Source organism: Falco punctatus (genome assembly GCF_963210335.1).
Source record: "Falco punctatus genome assembly, chromosome: 2".
NCBI classification, from domain to species: domain Eukaryota; kingdom Metazoa; phylum Chordata; class Aves; order Falconiformes; family Falconidae; genus Falco; species Falco punctatus.
In genome coordinates, this window is record NC_137581.1 from 47,679,530 (window position 1) to 47,685,937 (window position 6,408).

Consider the following 6,408-nt stretch of genomic DNA (forward strand, 5'->3'; position numbering starts at 1 on the left):
TAACACTTCTCCCCTTCCCATCCACCAAGAGCAGAGCAGCAGCATTTGCCTTTTTGTGTGTGCATGTGTGATAACACGATTCCCCACTTCCAAAAGCCAAAGTCCACTCTCGCAGAGCTCAAGTGCCATGATAGCTAACTTTTCCTAGCTGGGATTGGCAAAAGGGCGAGCAAGGGGGCCGGGTTTCGCGTTCGGCACATTTGGGGAAGTTTAAAACGCAAGGGGCTTCTTGCGTGCTGTGGAAAAAAGCCCGTGTCTCGCTGGCTGGGGGAAGGCGAGCCTAAGGGGGAGAAGTCCTCTGCTCTTGAATTTCTGTTTTGTGTCCGAAGCCTGTGCAAGGCACCCCCACCCCCATCCCCACCGCACACACACCAACCACCTCCTCCTCTTTCAAAGTGCTTTGAAACCCCCATTAAGGGCCGAGTGTGTGATCAGACTATGGATTAGGGCAAAAGGGACTTTACCATCGGGGTGGGGCAAACTGACACACAAATAGCATGCTGAAAACACCAGCAGCTTTTTTTTCTTTTCCCTTTTTTTTTTTTTTTTGGGGGGTGGGGTGGGGTGGGGGGTGTGTGTGTGTGTGTGGGGGGGTGTTACAAAGTAAACCCACCAAAGGGAGGGGGAGGGAAAAGCAAAAATCACGGCTTTCCTTCCTTTCCATACCTGCCCTCTGCATAGAAGAACCTGGGGAAGAACTTTGCTCGTGTTATGAATCGAGTTAATTTCACCACACGAGAAATACTTATGTGTATGCGCGCACACGCACACACACACACACACTTGTACCAGACGTGCACTCGCTTCCGAATTGCACGGATCTCCCGACGCCACCACAGACGGGCGTAAATCACGCACCGAAGGGCGAGTTGCTCGCTCTCCCCCTGGACAGTACAAACCGCCCCGGCGCTCGCCAGCCCCGCAGCGCCCTCCTGCACCTCCCCTGGGGCTCGTCCGACACCCACGCGTGCCCGGCCAGGCAGGGGCGCGCAGCACCGCCCGCGCCGGCTCCCCGCAGCAGCAGAACACGCTGCAGCCTGTGTGCCCGTGTCTCCGTGTGTGTGTCGGTCTGTGTGTGCCCCCGACCTGCCCGCAGCCCCCGCGGCCATGCCCGCCGGCCCGCTCAGCCCTCCGCCCCCCAGCGCAGCCTTCCGCGCCCCCGAGGCACCCCAGCGGGGCGCAAACGCGGCGCAGCCCCCAAATGCCAGCGGAGCTATCCCCCCCCTCCGCCCCCCGGAGAGAAACCGCTCCGAAATCCCACCTCCGGCTCCTCTCTGAGAAAGGAAGGAGCGGGGAAAGGGGAAGAGGGAGAACCTGTACGAATGGAAAAGGGATCGGCCTCAAACATTTCCACGAGTTTTCTTGGAGTAACCAAGGGGGGTGGGGGGTGGGTGTACTGAAAAGCTTGTTTTGCAAAGAAGGAAAAGGCTCTCACCGTGATCGCGGCGCTGCACCAAACCCCTCTCTCTCTTGTATTTTCTTCTTCCTGCGGTTTGCAAATAAATCCAGCCCTAAAGCAAAAAAAAATTCTTTTCCAAACTCTGCTTTAGTCCAACTTGCAAATTAGAGTAAGAATGATCACCATGTAAAAAAGTCCAGAGCAAAGTTAGGTCCCTCTCCCCAGACAGATTTATAAATACGTGTGTGCGCGTATATACTATAATAATAATTAAAACACCTCTCCGGATCGGGGTGGGTTTTCCTTGCTCCTAAAAAGAAAACACTCAGTCTCTCTCACACACACTTTCCTTTTTTTTCCTCAATGAACAGGAGGCCGAATCGCCAATACCAAGTCACTTTTTTTGTTGTTGTTGCAAATGATCAAGAGCAAGGGGAAAGCCAAAGAAAACAAAATAAAGTGGATCTAAAATAAAATCCCAGAGCTTTCTTCCACTGAGCTCCTCCAAAAAAGCAGCTTGTGCAATGTAGCCGTTCTGCTGCTTGCTGCAAGCTCCTCTCCCCTCTCTCCCTCTAGCTTTCTCGCTCCCTCTGCGAGCGTGTGTGTGTTGCAGGCAGCTCTGTGGTTTGCGATCGGGGGGGGGGGGGGGGATGTTTTGGGAGCGCAGCGGATTTGTGGTGGTGGTTGTTGTGTGTTTGGAGGAGGAGGAGGAGGAAGATTTGAGATCTGAGCTGTAGGGGCTCGCCGTTTTTCTGCTCGCTCTCCCTCTCCCTCTCTCTCTTTTTCTTTCCGGAGGAGGTAGGGTGATCTCTCTGCAAAAGCAGCAGTAAATGGCGTCATGTGGATCTGAGGAGGAACAGAGCAGTTGTTGTCCCAGAGGATATATCGCATCCGGTCCCAGCTCATTGGCTCTGCGGGGCTACATTCACTGGCGCTCCCAGCGCCCTGCCAGCACTCCGAGCTGCGGGAGGCTTTCAAAAGGGTAGCGCCGCCGGCCCGGGCCCCGGCCCGTCCGCGGCGCTGCGCTGCTCTGCGCTGCTCTGCGCGGGGCGGCGCGGAGCCGAGCGGAGCCCCGCTGCCGGGGCCTCGCCACAGCCTGTTTTCACAGGAGGCTGCTCCGTGCGCGGTCACACGACGCTCGGGGTTCCTTTTGTGCTCGTGTACGCGTTCAGAGGAAGGCAGCGATAGGTTTGCAGGGGAGCCGAGGGCGGCTCGCTTCTCCCGGGGAGGAAGGCACGCTCTTCCCGCCGCTGCGGGTTTTCGGGGGACCCGTTTCCAGGTGCTTCCCCTCCCCCCTCCCCCTGTTTTTTTGACCGAGTGGAATAAAAGTTTACACTTTCTGCCCCCCACCCCCGGTCCCCGGCGGGGAGAAAGAAGGGCCATTACTTGGGCATTGTCCCACGGATTAGCGCGGTGAGGCGGCGCGGGGGGCGCCCCCGGGGCCGGGGGGGCCCGCGGAGCTGCGGCCCGGGCGCCGCGGGGGCGGGGGCGGCGGGGCAGGCCGGGCAGCTGACAGCGCCGCGGGACTTTCCGCGCACCGTGCGGCAGCGGGCCTGGCGGCGTCCCGGCCAGCAGCGGGGTCTCCTCGCCTGGGCGGAGACCCGGGGTTTCTTTTAGGGGAGGAAAAAACAAAAACCCAAACCACCAATTCTCAACCGAAAAACCCGACCAACTGTGTTTTAATTAATTCCCATTCGTGTAGGGGACACGGTCTGCGAACAGCTCACCAACGTGACTGTTTGTCTTCTGGGCGTTTCCTGACACGGCCACAGCTCGGTCCCTTTTGTACGAGCTGAAAGGACCGACGGGGCCACTGTGGCTGGGCTCGGGCATCTTGCGCCTACATGGATCTTTCTGCGCGCAAAGCTGCGTATCCACGTAGGCATGCACCGGGCACGGGTACACCCGTGTCACGTGTGGCACCGCTCAGGATACACACGGTGCGCACGGCGGCACTGCACTGCGTTATTTGCGTGAGCGATCATCAGCGCATAGCCCCCAGCAGCCCTTTTCACTAGCCGAAGCAATTTTGCTGGCACATCCCCTTCTACACCTGCTAGTCACCGCTTTCTGGAGGGGGTGGTCATCCTCCACAAAAACATGGAAATATAAAGGGATGTCTTACGTGCACGGCCTTCAGCTTTTCGTGATTTTATATGCAAATATCCATTCTTCCACAATACTATTCCGAACCGGCAGATTATTTTGCCATAGCTGCTTGACAGTACGGTTAGCCCGAGTTGCACTTCTCCCTCCCCTTCACGCGGGCTCCACCGGTCCCTACCCTGCACGAAACCGCCGCGGCCTCGGCGGGGACGGTGCTCGGGGCCCCGGCGCCCGTCCCGTCCGCACCCTCCCCGCCCCCCCGGGCCTGCAGACGGAGCAAAACGCCGGTCGGGGCGGAGGCAGACCCGCCACTGGAACCGCAGCCCCGCGGAGCCGGGTTTCACTCAGGGCTCTGGTGAACTGAGGCGGCGGCGCGGCCGCTCTCCCCGCCAGAGGGAGCGCGGCGCCGGGCGGGGGGCGGCGGGGTCAGGGCGCCCCCACGGCACCGGTCGGGGGCTCCGCGGCGGCAGCGGCCCCGCCGTCGGGGCGCGGGAAGGGCGGGAGGAAGCACACGGGCCTTCCCCACGGCTTCCCCCACGGGAGGGGGCACCTGGCGCCCCGTGGTCTGACCTGGGCATCCTCGGAGGTGTGCCCTGGGTGCAGGCTGCGGATCCAAGAGATCCAGCTGTGAGTGACCATCGTCGGTTAAAATACCCGGGAAAGAGAATGCAGGATCTCAATTTCGCTTTGCTGTGGAAAGAGAAAAATCACTTCTTCCCACATAGCAAAGTAGAAAATAGGTGAAGAACTTTCTGCAAGCCTAGACACATGGGGAAGTTCTGTAGATTTATTTATTAGTGATTATACCGAGTCTGTAAATAGTGTTCAAACTGGAAAGTTCATAATACCATTTTAAAATCTGTTGGTCAGTGCTGCAATCGGCAGTTTATATGCCAGTTCTCAAATACAGGTGTATACACTTAATATAGTGAATAGTCCCAAAGACATATATGAGAACAGTGACAGATACGAAAATTATTTTTATTCACAGAGCCAGTCATGTGTGCAAAATGGTGAAGTGCCAGCCTTGTACCAAAAGAAACCCCAACAAAACCAAAACAAAACAAGCCCCCAAAACCCAAGCATACAACATCCTAGTGCTGCTGAGTTTGAAACAGAAGCACCAAATTGCAAAGATTTGTGCACTAACTTGCACATAGATAATCAATAAATAGTGCACAAATATGCAAAATTAAGAGTGGTGATGGGTTTTAATTTGCTTGTTTGTTTGTTTGTCCGTTTTTTTTGTTTTCGGATTGGAACCTCAAGGCTGAGTTCTCAAGGCCTTTAATTTGATGATACCTTGGAACCAGCTTTTGCAGGATTCCGTGTATCCCTCACATTTCACGTTTCTTGTCGTGATAGGGGTTTAATGCATGTGACTATGTTTCCCCTAGTGGTTTGCTCTAACCACTGCAGGATTTTTTGCTTTTAACCCACGCGGACCTTGTTAGAGATTAAGGTTTTCAGTTCATTCTCAGCAGAGGAATATAGCTAGTGTATATATATATATGTATACATACAAATGTGTATGTGTGTTCATAATATACTGGCATAGTAGCAATTTCAGTGACTGCAGGTGAAGGGCAGAGTGACATGACATGACAGATACCCATCTGAAATAGTTGACACTTTTCTGCATCCTCCTAAAATTGTCCCATGAGGTTTTAGGTGATTTAATTTTCAGGCCCAGGACCTGAAAACAAGCAGTATTTCCCCCTTTTTGTAAAAGAAAAGGAAGTTAATTCATAAGGAATTGCTTCTTGCAAGGGAATGAAAGTGCAGTAAATTTGCAGACTTTCAGAACATTTTGTGCATTATCTCATGAGTTAATGCAGTGATATGAGGATACTGATTCTGCATATCCTGAAAGGACTAAGTTTGGCTGCATACTGCTTCTAATGCCCAGTATTTTCTTAGAAACGTAAACCTTTAATTGATTGTCTTTCTTGTTTGTAACCCTGTAAAAGGTAATGTACTTAAAAGAATTACGTGATTTAAAAAAAAAATATATTAGCTGTAAAGCTTTTTGCCTACTGATACTTCATTGAGATTCTCAGGGGAGGCAAAAACACTTAGATGTATCATAGAGAGAAACAGAAAAGTCAAACTCACTGTATTGTAAACAGTTGGACAATTTTTATGAAGAAAATTAGGTCCCTGACTCAGTACCGTTAGTTTTGCTTTTGTAATTTTCATTGGAGGTTATCTGAAGAAAATCCCAGAATTCCTTAAGAGGGGAAAACAAGCATAGCCTACTGGGAACTCGTTCTGGTGGGGCACGGAGCAGCACTGTTAAATGTGAAAAACAGAATAAATACTGGCTGCTGTGCTTGGGAATACACATGCCCTGCAGCTGCTGGGATTCTGCCTCCTGCTTTTAGTGATGCCCAGATCTTCTGGGAATTAACTACTGTTATTCAGATCTAGCTAATGATCATCACCTTCCTTAGAGGTGATATAGACCAGATCCTGTGTAATTTTATCCCATCTGATGACTGCCTCAGGATATGGAGGGACAGTTGCCAGCAGAATATTTTCTTGTCGAATACCAAATATACTTGTGTAAACTTAAAAAATAAACAAATCCCTTTCCTGATCCTTCTGAAATTATACTGAAGAATACATACATTTAGTACTTCTAATATAATGTGGAGCTTTTGCATATAAATTATTCTAATAAAGCTAGTATGCTCTTTGATGTGCCTTTCAATGTTATTTGGTTATATTTGTGTCCTTGATAAAATCAGCATTGTTGGTTTTTTTGGAATTCAACTTTATAAACCTTTTCAGTTTATACAATGTATTTTATATTTACTTCTGTCTTCTTAAATACATTGAGACCAAATGTTTAAAAGTGGGACAATTTGGTGTGGACAGGACTAAGTGCAGTTTATATGCTA

The 6,408-nt window shown here is 51.7% G+C and overlaps 1 protein-coding gene across 1 annotated transcript in view; it reads right to left on the reverse strand.

The window, feature by feature from the left end:
• SPRY2 (sprouty RTK signaling antagonist 2) overlaps positions 1–1,983 on the reverse strand; it is a 76,294-nt gene extending 74,311 nt beyond the window's left edge. The window contains exons 1-2 of the mRNA XM_080374601.1: positions 1,679–1,983; positions 1,436–1,511 (exon numbers count right to left, since the gene is read on the reverse strand). The gene's annotated coding sequence lies outside the window, so the exon portion shown is untranslated. The remainder of the gene's footprint in view (positions 1–1,435; positions 1,512–1,678) is intronic.
• Between the last annotated feature and the right edge of the window lie 4,425 nt (positions 1,984–6,408).